Here is an 18,921-nt window from a genome sequence, read left to right on the forward strand (position 1 = left end):
CTACCCCCCCCATTTGGTTATTAGGAGAAGGTCCCCTCAAGTCCCTCGAATAACTGGATGTGCTGGACCGGTTAAGTGGCGCCCAACATGGGACACGAGGTAAGACTGCTGTCCGGACAACGGACTAAAGAGGTACTGCTCAGACAATGAGACAGTGGGGCTGTCCATCGCCACTTTGCTCCAGTGTCGAGGACGGACCTCAGAGAGGTAAGCCTAGGCATTCAGTTGTTGTCCCATTAACTATGGGGAAGGTTCTGTCCTAGAGGCAGTGTTTATTCAAGAGATGAAGGATTCTCTTAAGGAGAGAGGGATAATAGTTTTTAAAAAGGAATTTAATAAAATATTTTTGTTTTGTGTCCATGGCTGGTATTGAATGGTTCTAAAATACACCCTTTAACTTAAAATAAAGTAGGATCTATATTAGAAGGTTTAGCAGGGGAAGGCTAACTTGATACCCAATGAATGAAATAAAGTTGTTCAGTCTGTCCTCACTAGAGGCCAATATTTAACTTGGAAGTCAGAGTTTAGGGCTGCCCTGAGAAGTAAAACCAAAAGTTTAGATAAAAATGGTATGATCAAGCTTTGTAATGAGGTAGATGTGTTTTCTCAACAAGTTTCATTTCCTGAAACATATATAATTCATTTTGTTGATGGTGTTTTTGTTGGTTTGAGAAAATAGAGAACGTTTTTGCAGATGGCTATAAAATATTTGACTAAGTGTGGACTGATAATGGCTTCAAAAAAGATTCAGCATGGTAAACTTTTAGGCTATTTGAGACATTTAGTGTATAAAGATTGTGTGTTTTCTCAAAAAATTGCCCTCAGATTAAATAAATTAAAAGTTTTGGATACTTGCCAGAAGCTGTTAGAAAATTTTGGATTTTAATCTTGGTTTGACAAGCTACCTCTTACAAGCAGGAAAGGAAAGGAAGGGATAGAGGAAAATGGATTTTAGAACTCTCCCAGGGACAGAGAGAAATCGGGGGACGCCCTGTTTTATTTTCTCTGGCCCCTACAGGAGAAGTCTCTACCCTCTTTCTATTGTCTATGGTTGGTGCACCAATCACGTGTTAATTCATGTATGTTTCTGTTTCAATGTCTAAATGATTGTTTCGTTGTCTGAATGATTGTCTCATTGTCTGAATGACTGACTGTTTTATGTTTCATGTTAAAAAGAAAAGAAAAAAAAGAAAAAAATGGTTAAAACTTTACCTGCTGAATCACTCTCAGTTTGCACAATGGAGGCTGAGAGAGGCCCCTTCCCTTTAGCCAAAAATCAAGCACAGCAGGAGAAGTCCTGCTGAAAAAATTGTTTTTACAGAAAAGGAATCTGCAACATCTTAGTTCTAAGGCAAATAAGCTGATGGTTGTTTTTTCCTAAAAAATTCTCTGCAATTTTGTGATTATTGTGTTTAGCAAATGACAAAGTGTGTTTTTATCTTATAAGTATGACTATAAAAAGTAAAATTCTTTGATTGATCTAAATTTATAAGATTCATGTAGCCACTTCATTTAGTTTTTGTTTGGTCTTAAAGGTTTAAATATGATCTGCATATCTTGGTCATAGAGAATTGGCTTATAAGTTATTTGGGTATGATTAAAAAGGTATAACACTGGTTACAAAGTTAGCTTAAGTAGTATCTCAGGGCTAGAGTCATTTTCAAACAAAAGCACCTGGCATAAACCAGCCCAAAAAACTAGTCCTCTAAAGATACTCCTAAATTGAGATAAAATTTTATATAATTCTTATCCTAAAAAGTAGACTTATAGAGATAAGATTTTAAAACAGTGTCTCTTTAATGGAACATTAAAATTTGCACTGTCATGCATTCATGAATTGGCAACCAAACTTCGTAATCGTAATGTGATAGTAATGTTTCTAGTATTGATTTTAAGGAGAATACATTGTTCAAAATTGGGTCTTGCTTTCCAAAAGTTATAGATATATTCTAATATTGCAACGGAAACTTAAAAATTATGGTTAAAATTGCCAGTGTTACATTGACTTCAGCTTGCAGTTTGATTTCAAATTTAAGATCTTTAATTCACCTGTATATTGTAATTAAGATAATTATAAGAGTAATCATCTTTAAGAAAGAGTATCAAAAATTAGAGACATAGACAGTTAAATTGTTCCTCTAAAATCGGTTCTTAATTACAGGAAGGCCAAAATGCTCAGATTAAAAAATATTTTACGTTTGAGTTAATGCAGGGCTCAAGGCAGCCCCAGAGAAGCTTGTAACCTTCTTTTATCTTGCAAACAGTGCCTGAGAAAGTTTCCCCTGTGTTCAAGAGAATTTGTTTTTAGCTTTGTTGCAGATCTATTCAGATGTTTAAAATAATGCTTAAATTTGAAGAGTTTTGCTTTTAATGAACTGGTGATCACTAGATAATTTTGTCTGTAGGTATGGCTAACATAGCTTTACAATATGTAAGAAATTTTTATTGTCTGCTTCAATACAAGAAACAAAGTTTAAATCTTTCAGTATATATTGTTTCCTAAGTGAAAAGTATTCTATTAGCCAATGCCTCTAAAGGGAAGTTTAAAGTTCTGGGGAATAATTGTTGCTCCATAAGATTCAGAGGCAATATTTTTAATATTTAGGGTTTTAGTTATACTGAAAAATTGTGGTACAGATTTGCTTCAAAATTTTATTTTCAAAAGCTTCCAGGAGATGTTAATTGGCTAAAGACCTCACCTTAAACTCACCACAGGGGAACCTAAGCCTTTGTTAAGTGCTATCAAGTGAGATTCAAATTAACTGGTGAGAACCAAAAAGGCTTTAACAGAAAGTAGAGGAAACTTCTATAATCTATTGGTATCGATTATAATTGGTGGTAATCAAATATTAGCTACATATTCTAGTTATTGTTATTAAATGTGTACACAGCTATTCTTTGGCAAGAAAAAACATTAATGTAAAATCATTCTTCTTCACCTTAAAGTTTTAACATCCTATTATAAAGCTGCTGTGGTGCTAATTAAGAATTCCTTGTTCCAAACAGCAATTGGTTATTGCAAAATATTGATATTTGACCTATTACATACCGTCATTTTAAATAAAATTAATACTCATCCTAAAAATAAGTTAAAAATTGCTTATATACATTCTTTTGTATCTTCTATAAATTCATGCATGCATGCATCCCATTTACTGTATTTAAAAACAACCCTTCTATGGGAAAAAAGTATATGTGAATTGGATCACATGTTTATTCTTTTGAGTTTCTGCCTGCTTCAGCACAGATAATTAAATTATGTGCTGTAGATGGTGTTTTAAAATGTTAAAGATTGCCTGGAAAAGACCTCTTAAGACAATGCCACACTAGATTTATATCCCAGGTAGATTATAGACCTTATACAAAAATAATTGGCCATATAATCTCATTCTTTACATCATCAAAATAGTAATGGCTTAAAATAATAATTTAGTACTATAAATAAATAAATAAATAAATAAATAAATGTGCATGTCATATTGTAAAGATTTTCTCTCAGTGTCCTCAGTTTCTACCTGTTCCACACATTGGTGTTAATTCTCAAGGACTTATACTTAATCAATTATTGCAAATGGATACTCATTTTTTATTTAAAAAAAATAAAATATGCACATGACTATTGATACCTTTTTAGTCTTTTTAATTACAACTACTTTAATAAGAAAAGCAACTAAAAGTATAGTTAGTCATTGCCTGTGTTGATTTTTTTTTTTTTTTTGCTTGCTTGGTGTTCTAAATCAAATTAAAACTGGCTATTACAGCCAAAGATTTGAGATGTCTTGTCAACAATTTAATGTTACACATGTTACTGAGATATTTTATAATTCTCAAAGACAAGGTATTGTAAAACTTTAAAAACTGTACCTTCTTTAAAAACAAAGAAGGGGGGAGAGAAATTATATCCCCGTGTACATTATTTGGATCACATTTTTGTTTTTGGAAAAACTGGATATAATAGTGTATAGGGCAGATAAAAAGGATCCACTTATTGGCACATGCTATGATCCTGTTCAGATACTTAATATGGGGAAAAGGGGGAATGTTTCTGTTTTTTCCACAGAATGCTACAAGAGCATGCCAGCTTCCAATGTGACAGGCTGACCTGTGACCTGTGAGTGCCCTGACAGTGGTGACCAGAAAGCTGTGTTGAGTGCACAAAAGAGGAGAAATCGGAGAGCAGCCACTTACAAACAGATAAAGACACTTCGTATCTCCACCATGGGCTGCAGCAAGGAGTACCAACCTGGTGACAACTTAAAATAAAAACAACTAAAAAAGCTGACTCGGGAGGCAAAAAGACTGGTACAGAGAATGTACAAGATGCTTTCGTCAGAGACACTGTTTTGGCCACTCAGGCCAGCTCCTTATAGCTATGAAAGTTTGTGTACCTTACCTATATGCTTAATGTTAGATATTTTTAAGAGTTAAGATCGCCAATCTTGGCAAGTCTTTTTATATTCATTGTAATTCTTGTCAATTAACTAATTGTGTAGATCCTAATTTAGATAAGGAATCTACTGTTACGTTTTTATAAGAGACCTGCTTATGTTTTGCTGCCTATTAGAGTGTTGCGGCCCGACCAGCAGTCCGCAACGTGAACGGTTCAACTGAAGATGGCAGTTCCAGCTGAAAAGAGAGGAAGCTAGACTGGAAGGGAGAAAGAACGAGGCCAAGACGATTTCATGTTCAAAGCCCCCCTTTACTAGTTTCGACATCCAGTTATAAAGGAAGGGGGAGGGAACCCGATTTCCCGCCAAGTAACTCGGGGTCCAGTAGCAGGATGAACACGTGTGTGGCTCCAAGCAGCAAAGCGACAGGGTCCAGCAGTGGGCGTGGCAGAACGAATGAGCAGGAAACTCCACCCTTAAGCAAGCAGGTACCAGGCTGGGGGAAGCGAGACCACATCTCCTCCCATTTGTTAACCAAAAAATAAAAAAAAGAAAAGGCTGGCCTGAGGCAGAAAAATTATCTATGCTCAATAGTTCTGCCTGAGTTTTTAGGGCTAAAGAAAAAACCTGTTTCTGTGGGATTCCCTAACTTTTCTAATGGTAAACTGTATCTGGCTAAGACTGTCCTTATTATCCTAGTAAACCACTAACAGAATAGCGCTGAGCTGTAGGCTCTGACTTTATAATGCTAATTAATGCTGAATAGGTAACTTCCTGGTTGCATTTTAAGTAGGGCGTTGGAACCCTGGCTAAGTTTGACTGAACAAATTTGAAATACGCTTTATTAAGAATAACACTGAGTTGATATTCCTCCGCAATTTTGGATGACAGGCGGGGAAACAGGGAGAAGGGGTAAGACCGGCTCCTTAGTACAAGGCCAATTGGCTTTTTTATTTGGGTGGGAGGCAGTGAAGGGCTTGCCCTTTCGACAACCTCTCTCCCCCCTATTAATTAAGTTTAAATAGGCAACGCTTAACTGAAGTGATCAAATGATTTTCGCATCCGTAGATGAGTGGGCCTTTAACCTTGGCTTGGGTGGACATTGACCCGATTCCTCCCGTGGGTGCTATCATGACCCATATCTGTGGCTCTTGGTATCTTTTGGGGAGGGGAGGCAGAGCCTTAGGTATTTTTGGTTTTTAGCTGGAATCAGATACCAACCTCTGTCAAACCAGGTATGTCGCACAGGGAACTCAGAAACGGCCAAGCTGGACCTTCCCCCTGCAGTAATCTTCTGCACCAAGTGGTAGCCATACTGTATTCATATGATCACGAACCAATATGCACAGCTCTGAGTACTGCGCAGCTCCTAAAGGAGAATTGTCAACCTCAGATTTAGCAAGGCCTAGACAAGAATTATGTCATTAGTAACACCACGATTTGTGGCTAAAATAGGAGCTGGAAGTCTTTCCTCCTCATCCCTGTTATTCCCATAGCCTGAGGAACTAAGGACACCTTGCAATAACAGCAAGGGTGAAAAGCCAGAGGCCAGCTAAGGGACTAAGCCCATCTCTATCAAAATAAAATCCAATCTCTGTTAATATATGAAATTTCTACTTTTTTAGCCCTCTTGGTAAGTCTAAATTCTATCTCAGACTGAAAGCCACTTGCTAGAATGTCCTTGGAAAGAAGATAACAGTTGCCACCTGCGTGCTCTTGGGGTAAGGCAAGGTATGCCTGCTGGTCCGGCTGGAGAATGTAGATTGACCTGCTTGAAAAAAGAAAGAGATCTAGACAATGAGAAAGTAGCAATGCAAATTTTCTTTTTGGGGAAGTCCAGGTACTTTATTCAGTTGCAAATTAACAAGGCACAAGCTTAGTCTCTGGGCTGGTTTTAGAATAAGAAAAAGGCCAGAGACTCTCTGGAAGTGGGGGATGTGCTCTGAATTAACTTTGCTAGGTAATTTAGAATATAGGAATCTCTAATATTGGACTGAATATTAGACCAGTTTAAGATTGAGTTAGAATGGCTGGTCACACTGAAGAAAAGTGAATTATCATTATGACTCTATTAAATGACTAATTTTACTAAGTCTGAATATACAGTCTCTGATGAACTATTGCCATAAAGTTAAAAGGCTAGAAGCTAGTCTATACTGTAAAAATGACAAGCAAGGATGGATCTAAAACATGAATTTAATTTTTTAGTCCTTTTAATCAGGAAACTGAGTTAATTTACCTGCCAGCTCGGCACACGAATTACTAATATGCTTCTGCAGCGTTCTGTGGAGAGAACCTGTTTTTCCCTTTCCTAATAAGGTAGCTGTTTTAGAATCAATCTATAAGCCAATAAGTAGACCCTTTTAAGATACTAAAAAGCATTTATTAAATTTGACATTTTAATCTCAAATTTTGAAAATAAAGGTATGTTTTAAATAGTGTGCATGGAAATGCACTAAATAGTATATATGCGGATACAATTTCTCTCCTTTTTGTCTTTTAAGAAGTTAAAGTTTAAAATTTTACAATATCTAACCTTTTGAATTAATAACTTGTTGGACAAAACATTTTAAATACTTGGCTGTAAAGGGGCAGTGACTAATTGCACTTTCAATCATTTTTCTTAAGGAACGGTTGTAACTAAAAAGCCTGAAAAGTTATTAAGAGTCACACGTGCATAATTTATTTATTTATTAACTAGAAATATGTATAAGCAATTGCAAATTTGAGAATTAATAGTATCTGAGGGATGAACAATTTTAAGCAATTATGAGCTCAGAGATATGGCATTGACTATTAATATACAAATTAAGGTTTGATTGTTAGTATTTTAAAACAACATCTATAGCACACAACTAGATTATTTGTGCTGGGAACAGGGGCAACTGTGTGTCTTAAGACTCTGTCCCACAGCAGCTAGTTGGGCCCACGTGGGCCAATGATCAGCTGGGAGGATGAGAAAAATGACTTTACAATAATGTTTTTTCTGGCCAAAGAATTGTCTTGTGCACAACTAATTTTTAATTACCAATTAACAACAATTATAAAAGCTTTCTTTATTTTTTTTGTAAAACCTTTTGTAGTAAACTAAAACACTAAGTAATAAAAGGATACTGTCTCTGAATCTTTTGGGTGAGAGCAAGGATTTAAGGTAAACTTCCCTTGAGAAGCATTAGTTAATAAAATACTTTCCACTTAGGAAACAATATATACTGAAAGATTAAAACTCTTGGCTTCTTGTATAGAAGCAGAAACAATAACAATTTTTCTTACATTATGTAAAGCTATATTAGCCATACCTAGAGGCAAAAATTTCTAGTGATTACCAGTTTTCTAGAAGCAAAAATCTTTGAATTTAAGCATTATTAAGCATCTGAATAGATCTGTAACACTGTTAAAAAGAAATTTTCTTGAACACAGGGAAAAAATTTTACAGGCATTGTTTGCAAAACAAAAGAAAGGCCACAAGCCACTCTGGGGCTGCCCAGAGCCCTGCATTGACTCAAATGTAAAATACTTTTTAATCTGAGCATCAATCTTAAATTTGCAATTAAACTGCAAGCTGCAGTCAATGGAACAATGGCAGTTTTAACCATAATTTTAAAGTTTCTTGTGCAAGGTTAGGTTAATACCTACAACCTTGGGAAAGCAAAACTTAAGTTTAAAGCAATTTATCACTTTTAAAATCAATATTAGAAACATTACTATCATATTACGAAGTTTGGATGTCAATTAATACCTATGAATACCTATTAAAGCAAGCTTTAACGCTTTTATAAAGAGGCATTGCTTTAAATCTTATCTTAAATTTTACTATTTAGGATAGGAACCACATTAATTACTATCTAAACTAGAAATATCTTTAGAGACCCAGCCTATTGGCCTGCCTTAGGCCATGTGTCAGAAGGACTCTAAACTTGAATTATCAAATTTAATACTAACCATCTGTAGCAATGTAACAATTATTAATCTTAACCAACAACTTATGAGCTGAATGTGAAAACATGTAGAGCACATTATCAATAAAAAAAGAACCAAATGAAGCAGTTAATTTTAGACCAATCAGAGAATATTAATTTTTGTAGCTACAATCATAGAATAAAAAAGCACTTTACCATTGTCAAACACATTAATAATGAACCATTTATCAGATTTTTTACTCTGAAACTAAGAGGCTGTGCACTCGCTGCTTTTTCTTAAAACGAACAGTTTTTCCAGCAGGGGCCCTCCTGCCACGTGTCTGATTCCTGGGTGAAACACGTGGCAGCTCTCAGCTTTGCAGATAAAGTTTTTATACCATCTTTATTATCCAACATAAAACATAGAACATTCATTCATACAGACTGGACACAAACATACATGAATTGAACACGAGAACAGATTGGTACACCAGACATTAAACAAGACACAAAAGGGGACACAGTACTCTTGCTATAAACCCCAGAGAGAACAAAGCATGGCACTCCTGAAATTTCTCTCTGCTTTTTGGGACATTTTCCTCCCTCATGATGCATTTTTTTTTTCTTTTTCTTTTTTTAAACTGGGGCAATCCGCCTGATTCATAACTTTAAACCCTTCCTTCTTCCACCTAAGCAGCTTTCTAAAAAGCTGTGGCACACCACCTGTTTCCGTATCTAGTTCCGATTAACATGCTGCTGACCCAAGCTGAACCAGCGTTGGGTTAGCACTGATTCAAATTAATTCGTATCCTACCGCATCCTTAGCAACACTTTACAAAACTGAAATTTTAAGCTAGCGCTAGCATGTGTACCTATCCGTTGCTCCAGTGCCTGATATGAAGATCCTTTCCTGTGGAGCTCCACAGCAGCAGCCATTTCTCTTAGCATCCCTCTGCCATTCTTCAGGTCCCAGTTCTGGCGCCAAACTGTTGCAGCCCGACCAGCAGTCTGCAATGTAAACGGTTCAACTGAAGATGGCAGTTCCAGCTGAAAAGAGAGGAAGCTAGACGGGGAGGGAGAAAGAACCAGGCCAAGACGATTTCATGTTCAAAGCCCCCCTTTACTAGTTTCGACATCCAGTTATAAAGGAAGGGGGAGGGAACCCGATTTCCCACCAAGTAACTCGGGGTCCAGTAGCAGGATGAACACGTGTGTGGCTCCAAGCAGCAAAGCGACAGGGTCCAGCAGTGGGCGTGGCAGAACGAATGAGCAGGAAACTCCACCCTTGAGCAAGCAGGTACCAGGCTGGGGGAAGGGAAACCACATTAGAGTTAGGAAATGATCCTTGGTTTAAAAATCTGGGAATGCAAACTTTGAAAAGTTATCTACCACTGCCTTAGTTCAACAGCTGCATACTTCCCATTTTGTTAATGATAAGCATAGGAATATTTCCATAGCTTTGTCAGACAACATATTATATAGATAAAAATTTGGAGGCAAAGGATGTCTTAGAAGTAGTAGTCTTAGTAATAGGACAGGATATAACATACATTAAGGCTAGAAAGGCGGAAATGTCAGACATAGCCAAGCCTTGACCGGTGTTCCACTGTCCTAGAAAGTCCTTGAGCAGACCAAGGGCTTGGAATTCAGGGATAGTGTTGCCTATCCAGTGACATTCAGAATTGCCTCTGGCATTACATTATCACTTTGAATAAAAGCTAGGTCACTGCCTTACACAGGAATTTACCATCACCTAGGAAGAAGGAAGTTTAAGACCTAAAGAGGAACCAGAGTAGATACTTAGAACTATAGACAGCTGAGTTACACCCATACACATGTATTTACAATGGCCTAGGGGAAAGGTGGACTACTAAAACTGGTTTTCAACCTCCCCCTGGCGTTCGACCTTGTTGCCCTCCCTTTTGGGGCTCATATTGGAGCTCCTATTATTGATTTCCCTCGGTCCTTGGGCATTTCAGAAATTGACCGATTTGTTAAATCTCAAATTGATTCATCTCTTTAAAGCACATTTGTTTCAGTCCATTACCATCAGCTGGACGTTGGCGATAACAAGCAGGTTACTAGAGAAGAGTCAGACATGGATGCAGCTTCAACACCCTCTTCTCGGGGAGAGAGACTCAATTTCCATAAAATGCTTAAATAAGATCTTCCCCTCCCCCTAAATTCGACCATCAGTCTCATGCCACAAATCATTTAGAGATTGCTGTAGTCTGTGCTTCCGACATGGTAATATACATTCTCGCCACATTTGAAACTAAACAGTTATCCCAGGCTAGACACATCGAAAAATTGGAACTTGAAGCCGTCCCCCGTGAGAGTTGTAAGACTAAGTACTGAACAGAGATTAGTCTAGAAACTATTAGACAGTCTCTGAGAGGCATGTCTGATTGCATGAAGTTTGAGTGCCCTAGGGTCCTTCCCCCAAGAAAAACGGCACGGGAGCAGGTCAGGGTTACTCTGGGTAAAAATCTGTGGGCCTGAGAGTCAACCCTGTACATAGCCCCTAACATTACACACTGGTGATAGGACCTCTACCTCTACCCACGGAGCTTGCTTCAATCCTAAATCCCTTGGCTAGCCCAGGTTATACCCAACAGACTGGGACCATTAATTTAAGATTCATAGATGACTTTCCTTCTGTCCTTCATGGTTTTAGAAAATCACCCGGTGAGTAAACAGACGTTTAGGCGATCTTTAAAACGTGGCTACAAATTTAGTATACAATATGCCTTTATAAAAATATTAAAACGGGGGAGATGTTGGGAGCTATTAAGACAACTCTTGATCTCTAAATTGGGTCTCTCCCCCCAAGATGAAAAGGGGGTCAAAAGCGGGCCACCTACACACCGATTCTGAGAACAACCACAGAATGTTCCAGCCCTAAGTCATCGCCAATGTCCTGACCACACCATGATACCACCAAGTTCCTGCTTCCCCGTGTAGCTGCCAAAAGAAAGAATTTCTATTGCCCCCCTCCCATAAGTACTTCTCCTTTTGCTTGTATTGCCCTACTCCTCCCACTGATAAGTATCTTTACTTCCCCTTTTGCTTGTGCATTTAAACCTCGGGCCTGGCTAATACATTTGGGGCCTTGATGCATTCCAGAACGGTTTCCATGTCGTTATTCGCACAAGGCCCTCGTCTCTCTCTACACCCCCCCCCCATTTGGTTATTAGGAGAAGGTCCCCTCGAGACCCTGGAATAACTGGACCTGCTGGATGGGTCAGCAGATAACTATAGAACAAAGGAATCAGTTCGATTGGCTTCTACCATGATTGCTTTCTGAGGACACAACCAACGAGAATATGTAATCAATTCCGGCAGTAACAGCAGAAACAGACATAGACTGGGCCTAAGATGAGCTTATCATGAACTCCTGTGTTGCAGGGTATTTGATCACAGTGTTAACCCAGGGAATATCCAGTTTACTTGGGGGTGGGGGTGGAATGGGGGAGGGAAGCTGTTTCTATTTGTGGTGTGGCTCAGCCCTTAGTATACATGTTTGCAGCTAAACGATGAAAATAAAGTTAGTTTTAGAAGGAAGCACTCATATTTGAAAGCAATGTCTAATTGAGTGGCTGTCAAAATGATGAAGTAGAGAAAGATCTGACAAAATAGGATATGCCCAACTCTAAAGAGAAGAGAGAGGGAAAAGAGGCAACATAAGAGGAAGCAGCTAAGAGGGTGAGAGAAGGAGGCAGTTTTACCTGGAGAGTTTAACAGAGACAGGCTAAAGAGAAAACAAGCTAGAAACAGGTGAAGAAAGAATGAGCCAGAGAATGAGACTGTGCCACAAGATGAGAACAGATTGCTAGAGTTCATTTGAGACCAAGCACAGCAATTCAGTCAGAAATGAAAGAAGCCAACAAAGAACACATACTGAAGAGAAACCTTTCAAATGTAATCAATGTGATAAAGCCTTTGCTCAACAACGTGATCTCAAAAGGCATTTAATATTACATACTGGAGAGAAACCTTACAAATGTGATCAATGTGGCAAAGCCTTTGTATATCATAGGACTCTGCAAGTACATAAAAGAATACATACTGGAGAGAAACTCTATAATGCTATCAATGTGGAAAAGCCTTTGCAGTCAAAGATATTTTAAAGTACATAAAATAATGCATACTGGAGAGAAGTCCTATGAATGTAATCAATGTGGCAAAGCCTTTGCAAATCAAAGTTATATAAAAATACATAAAAGAATGCATACTGGAGAGTAGTCCTATGAATGTAATCAATGTGGTAAAGCCTTTGCATATCAAAATTCATTCCAAGTACATAAAAGAATACATACTGTAGAAAAACCTTACAAATGTAATCAATGTGGTACAGCACATTGTGTATGTCACAATGCTCTTCGAAGACATGAAAGAATACATACTAGAGTGAAACTTTATGAATATAGTCAATGCTACCCTCTTAATCTTTGAATTTTTTTAAAAGATATTTTCTTTATTTAGTTTTCAAATGCTATCCTGAAAGTTCCCTATACCCTCCCCCCACCCTGCTTCCCTACCCACTGAGTCCCACTTCTTGGCCCTGGCATTCCCCTGTAGTGGGGCATATAAAGTTTGCAATACCAAGGAGCCTCTCTTCCCAATAATGGCCATCTTCTGCTACATATGCAGCTAGAGACATGGGCTCTGGGGCTACTGGTTAGTTCATATTGTTGTTCCACCTATATGGTTCCAGACTCCTTCAGCTCCTTGGGTGCTTTCTCTAGCTTCTCTTTTGGGGGCCCTCTGTTCCATCCTATAGATGACTGTGAGCATCCACTTCTGTATTTGCCAGGCACTGGCATAGCCTCATACAAGACAGCTATATCAGGGTCCCTTCAGCAAAATCTTGCTGCCATATGCAATAGTGTCTGGGTTTTGTAGCTGATTATGGGATGGATCCCCAGGTGGGGTAGTCTCTGGATAGTCCATCCTTTTGTTTTAGCTCCAAACTTTCTCTCTGTAACTCCTTTCATGGTTATTTTGTTCCCTATAATATGGAGAAATGAAGTATCCACACGTTGGTCTTCCCTCTTCTTGATTTTCTTGTGTTTTGCAAATTGTATCTTGGGTATTCTTAGTTTCTGGGATAATATCCACTTATCAGTGAGTGCATATCTAATGACTTCTTTTGTGATTGGGTTACCTCACTAAGGATGATATCCTCCAGATACATCCATTTGCACAAGAATTTCATAAATTCATTGTTTTTAATATCTGAGTAGTACTCCATTGTATAAATGTACCACATTTTCTGTATCCATTCCTCTGTTGAGGAACATCAGAGTTTCTTTCCAGCTTCTGGCTATTATAAATAAGGCTGCTATGGATATAGTGGAGCATGTGTTCTTATTACCAGTTGGAACATTTTCTGAGTATATGCCCAGGAGAGGTATTGCTGGATCTTCAGGTAGTACTATGTCCAATTTTCTGAGGGACTGCCAGAATGACTTCCAGAGTGGTTGTACAAGCTTGCAATCCCACCAGCAATGGAGGAGTGTTCCTCTTTCTCCAAATCCTCAGATACTGGTGATTTTAATGTCTCTATTGCTCCTCTCGGTTTTCCTGTCTGCATACAGGAAGTGTAACAATGTACTTTCTCCTCTATGAGATTTAGTGCATCAGGTTTTATATTGAGGTCATTGGACCACTTGGACTTTATTTTTGTGCAGGGTGATGAGTATGGATACATTTTTATTCCTCTACATGTAGACATCCAGTTAGTCCAGGACCATTTGAAGCCGCTTTCATTTTCCATTGTATGGTTTTGACTTCTTTATCAAGTGTCCATAGATGTGTGTGTTTATTTCTGGGTTTTTCATTGGATTCCATTGATCAATGTGTCTGTTTCTGTACCAACATCATGCAGTTTTTTAGTTGCTATTACTCTGTAGTACAGATTGAGATCAGGGACTATGATTTCTCCCAATGTTCTTTTATAGTTCAGGACAGTTTTTGGCTATGCTGGATTTTTGTTTTTCCATTTGAATTTGAGAATTAATCTTTCAAGTTCTGTAAAAATATTGTGTTGGAATTTTGATGGGAATTACATTGAGTCTGTAGATTGCTTTTGGTAAGATGGCCAGTTTCCCTATGTGAATCCTATTATCTATAAGCATGGGACATTTTTCCATCTTCTGATATCCTCTTCAACTTCTTTTTTCAGGGACTTGAAGTTCTTGTCATACAGATCTTTTACTTGCTTGGTTAGAATTACACCAAGATATTTTTTCCTAGGCCCATTTCTCAGGGGGGCTACTGACTTCTCTGAGTAAATTTTGTATCCAGAAACTTTACTGAAGGTGTTGTCAGCTATAGGAGATCTCTGGTCAAATTTTTAGGGTTGCTTCTATATTCTATCATAGCCTCCACAAATAGCAATACTTTGATTTCTTCCTTTCCAGTTTGTATCCTCTTGATTTCCTTTAGGAACACAGTGGGCATCCTTGTCTTGTCCTTGATTTTAGTGGAAATGCTTACTTAAACTTCTCTCCACTAAGTTTGATGTGGGTTATTGGCTTGCTGTATATTGCTTTTATTCTGTTAGGTAGGTGCCCCAAAACTCCCGATTTCTATAATATTTTAGAAATGAAGGTGTATGTGATTTTACCAACTTTTTTTTTCAATATCTACTGAGATAACCATGTGTTTTTTTCTTTCAATTTGTTTATATGGTAGATTACTTTACTGGATTTTCTTATACTGAATCATCCCTATATACCTGAATTGAAGCCTACTGGATCTTGATGGATGATTTCTTTCATGTTTTCCTGGATTCTGTTTGTGAGGAATTTGTTGAGTATTTTTGATCAAAGTTCATGTGGAATAAAGTACAATCTGGAAATAGAAGGCATACCTCTGATCCAGTTCTTGAGGCTAGAAGATACAGGCTTCTGAAACAGAACTTGGCATGGAGATTTGGAAGCAAAGTGGCAGTGAAAACCTTAGCCACAGGCAGTGAAGTTCATGCCTTTAATCCTGGGAGACTGAGACAATCAGACCTAAATCCAAGGTCAGTGTTAGACAAAGGAAGTTACACAACCACACCTGGTGGTACACACCTTTAATCTGAGCCACCCCTTCTTTGGAGGCCTATATAAGGACAGTGGAAGAAGGAGAACTTACTCCTTGCCTGCTTGCCATTACATGCCTGTTTGAACTCACCACTTCAGTGTTCCAGTTATAGAGAAGACCAGCTGAAACTACTAGATTTTTGGACTTCCCATTCTCAGTTGCCCACAAGCTACTAAACTCTGCTGCTTGGTTGGGAAGCAGAAACCATGTCTTCAGTTACATCACTCTTGGAAGAGCTGCCTGGAAGTATGTACCACCCAGAACCACACATGCTACCAGACGTGACCCCAGAACAGGCATGGGCCTGGGCAATGGATAACTTTGAAACCCTGAGCCATCACTCCTGCCAGCACCCCTGGTGCTCTCCACCTGCGAACTCCAGAATAGCCATGATGCTGCATGGAGCTGCATTTGGAGGATAGAAGCACTGTAGAGAGCCATGTGTTGAAGATCCAATGGCAGAAACATCAGTGAGACTTAGGAGTCCTAAAGAAGTAGGAGTCACTTCCAGGAGAAGGGTTCAATGGTCTTTGAACCAGCCAGAAGATAACAGTGCCCACAGCAGTGGAGACATGCTTGGCCCAGGTGACTTCTCAAGGCAAGGGAGCTCCCAGAAAAGACTAAAAACAGAGTCTTCCATAAGAGAGGAGCCTGGAAAGGAGACATCCAAGCATTGTGGGGAGCATACACCTTGAAGTCCTTCAATATATTCGCTGGGAAGAGCCTGAGGGAAAAAAAGTGAACAAGATCCTCATGCTGCCTCTGTGGACTTTTGAGCTGGGACTGTCCTCCTGGTTGTTCAGTGAATATGATGAAGAGTTTTCCTTAACTCTATGTAGAATCATTTCATTCTGATGGCAAGTGTACATAATTAAAACCTTTCTGCCTTACCACCTGTGTAACTGTTTTTAAGGGGCAAAGTCTGGATTCGAGTCTGATGTAGGAAGTGGTCAATAATCATGTCAGAGGATTTTTCCTGTTTGTGGAGTTTCATTGAGGTGGAGGTATGTGTACACTAACAGTCTTTATAGTGGCCCACCCTCTAGGATTTTTTAAGGATGGTTTTCTAGACAAGAACAGAGGGTAAGTGTAGGTACTCGGGGCTATAAGTGATCTACAGGTTACAGTCACAAGAAAGGAACAATCTGACTTCAGATCTTCTGTATTGGCCACTGAGTAATGACCAAATATAAAGTCCAGGCAAGAACAAAACACTTCCCTTTAAGCCATGCCCATTTCAGAAGTTACAGTGTAGGTCTGACTGCCAGATCCAATAAATGGGGTTCATGGGTGGGGTCTGAGTTACAGCAAAAGGCCTCCTTCCTGAAAAATGAAGCATAGACTCTGAAAAATGAAGTTCAGAGCACAAACTCAGTCTGTAAACAATGATACTTAAGTGTTTTCTTCACACTGACAGCTGTGTGATCACTCTCTAGCATGGTACATGGCTTAGTCCACAGATAAGGTCTTTCTGAGGAAAAAAAAAATATCACTTAAAATTCCAGGGAGTACTGAAAAGGTAAAACTGCAATTCACAGTATAACAAAGTAAAACAGTATCTTGGAATCACACAGGAAATTGCCCATGCTTGAGCACTAGTACCCACATCCTCATCATGGTGCAGAGAACACAGTTGGCACTGGAGAGAAAGAGTGGGCTTCAGAATGAGAGCTGCTAACTTCCCAGGCATTGTCTTACACAGATGAAATCCCAGGAGAAAGATCATAACAGACCCTCTCAGTTCCTGAGCCCTGATTTTTGTTATTCCAGATGAATTTGCAGATTGCACTTTCTAATTCGTTGAAGAATTGATTTGGAATTTTGATGGGGATTGCATTGAATCTGTAGATTGCTTTTGGCAAGATAGCCTTTTTTACAATGTTGATCCTGCCAATCCATGAGCATGGGAGATCTTTCCATCTTCTGAGATCTTCTATAATTTCTTTCTTCAGAGACTTGAAGTTTTTATTATACAGATCTTTCACTTCCTTAGTTAGAGTCACGCCAAGATATTTTATATTATTTGTGACTATTGAGAAGGGTGTTGTTTCCCTAATTTCTTTCTCAGCCTGTTTATTCTTTGTGTAGAGAAAGGCCATTGATTTGTTTGAGTTAATTTTATATCCAGCTACTTCACCGAAGCTGTTTATCAGGCTTAGGAGTTCTCTGGTGGAATTTTTAGGGTCACTTATATATACTATCATATCATCTGCAAAGAGTGATATTTTGACTTCATCTTTTCCAATTTGTATCCCTTTGATCTCCTTTTGTTGTCGAATTGCTCTGGCTAGGACTTCAAGTACAATGTTGAATAGGTATGGAGAAAGTGGACAGCCTTGTCTAGTCCCTGATTTTAGAGGGATTGCTTCAAGCTTCTCACCATTTACTTTGATGTTGGCTACTGGTTTGCTGTAGATTGCTTTTATCATGTTTAGGTATGGGCCTTGAATTCCTGATCTTTCCAAGACTTTTATCATGAATGGGTGTTGGATCTTGTCAAATGCTTTTTCCGCATCTAACGAGATGACCATGTGGTTTTTGTCTTTGAGTTTGTTTATATACTGGATTACGTTGATGGATTTCCGTATATTGAACCATCCCTGCATCCCTGGGATGAAACCTACTTGGTCAGGATGGATGATTGTTTTGATGTGTTCTTGGATTCGGTTAGCAAGAACTTTATTGAGGATTTTTGCATCAATATTCATAAGGGATATTGGTCTGAAGTTTTCTATCTTTGTTGGGTCTTTTTGTGGTTTAGGTATCAGAGTAATTGTGGCTTCATAGAATGAGTTGGGTAAAGTACCTTCTGTTTCTATTTTGTGGAATAGTTTGTGAAGAACTGGGATTAGATCTTCTTTGAAGGTCTGATAGAACTCTGCACTAAACCCATCTGGTCCTGAGCTTTTTTTAGTTGGGAGGCTATTAATGACTGCTTCTATTTCTTTGGGGGATATAGGGCTGTTTAGATCATTAACCTGATCTTGATTCAACTTTGGTACCTGGTATCTGTCTAGGAACTTCTCCATTTCATCCAGGTTCTCCAGTTTTGTTGAGTATAGCCTTTTGTAGAAGGATCTGATGGTGTTTTGGATGTCTTCAGGATCTGTTGTTATGTCTCCTTTTTCATTTCTGATTTTGTTAATTAGGATGCTTTCTCTGTGCCCTCTAGTGAGTCTGGCTAAGGGTTTATCTATCTTGTTGATTTTCTCAAAGAACCAGCTCCTTGATTGGTTGATTCTTTGAATAGTTTTTCTTGTTTCCACTTGGTTGATTTCGCCCCTGAGTTTGATTATTTCCTGCCGTCTACTCCTCTTGGGCGAATTTGCTTCCTTTTGTTCTAGTGCTTTTAGGTATGTTGTCAAGCTGCTAATGTGTGCTCTCTCTAGTTTCCTTTTGGAGGCACTCAGAGCTATGAGTTTTCCTCTTAGAAATGCTTTCATTGCGTCCCATAAGTTTGGGTATGTTGTGGCTTCATTTTAATTGAACTCTAAAAAGTCCTTAATTTCTTTCTTTATTCCTTCCTTGACCAAGGTATC

The sequence above is a fragment of the Mus caroli genome, unplaced genomic scaffold (assembly GCF_978045245.1).
Source record: "Mus caroli unplaced genomic scaffold, Mus_caroli_1 scaffold_15, whole genome shotgun sequence".
Lineage (NCBI taxonomy): Eukaryota > Metazoa > Chordata > Mammalia > Rodentia > Muridae > Mus > Mus caroli.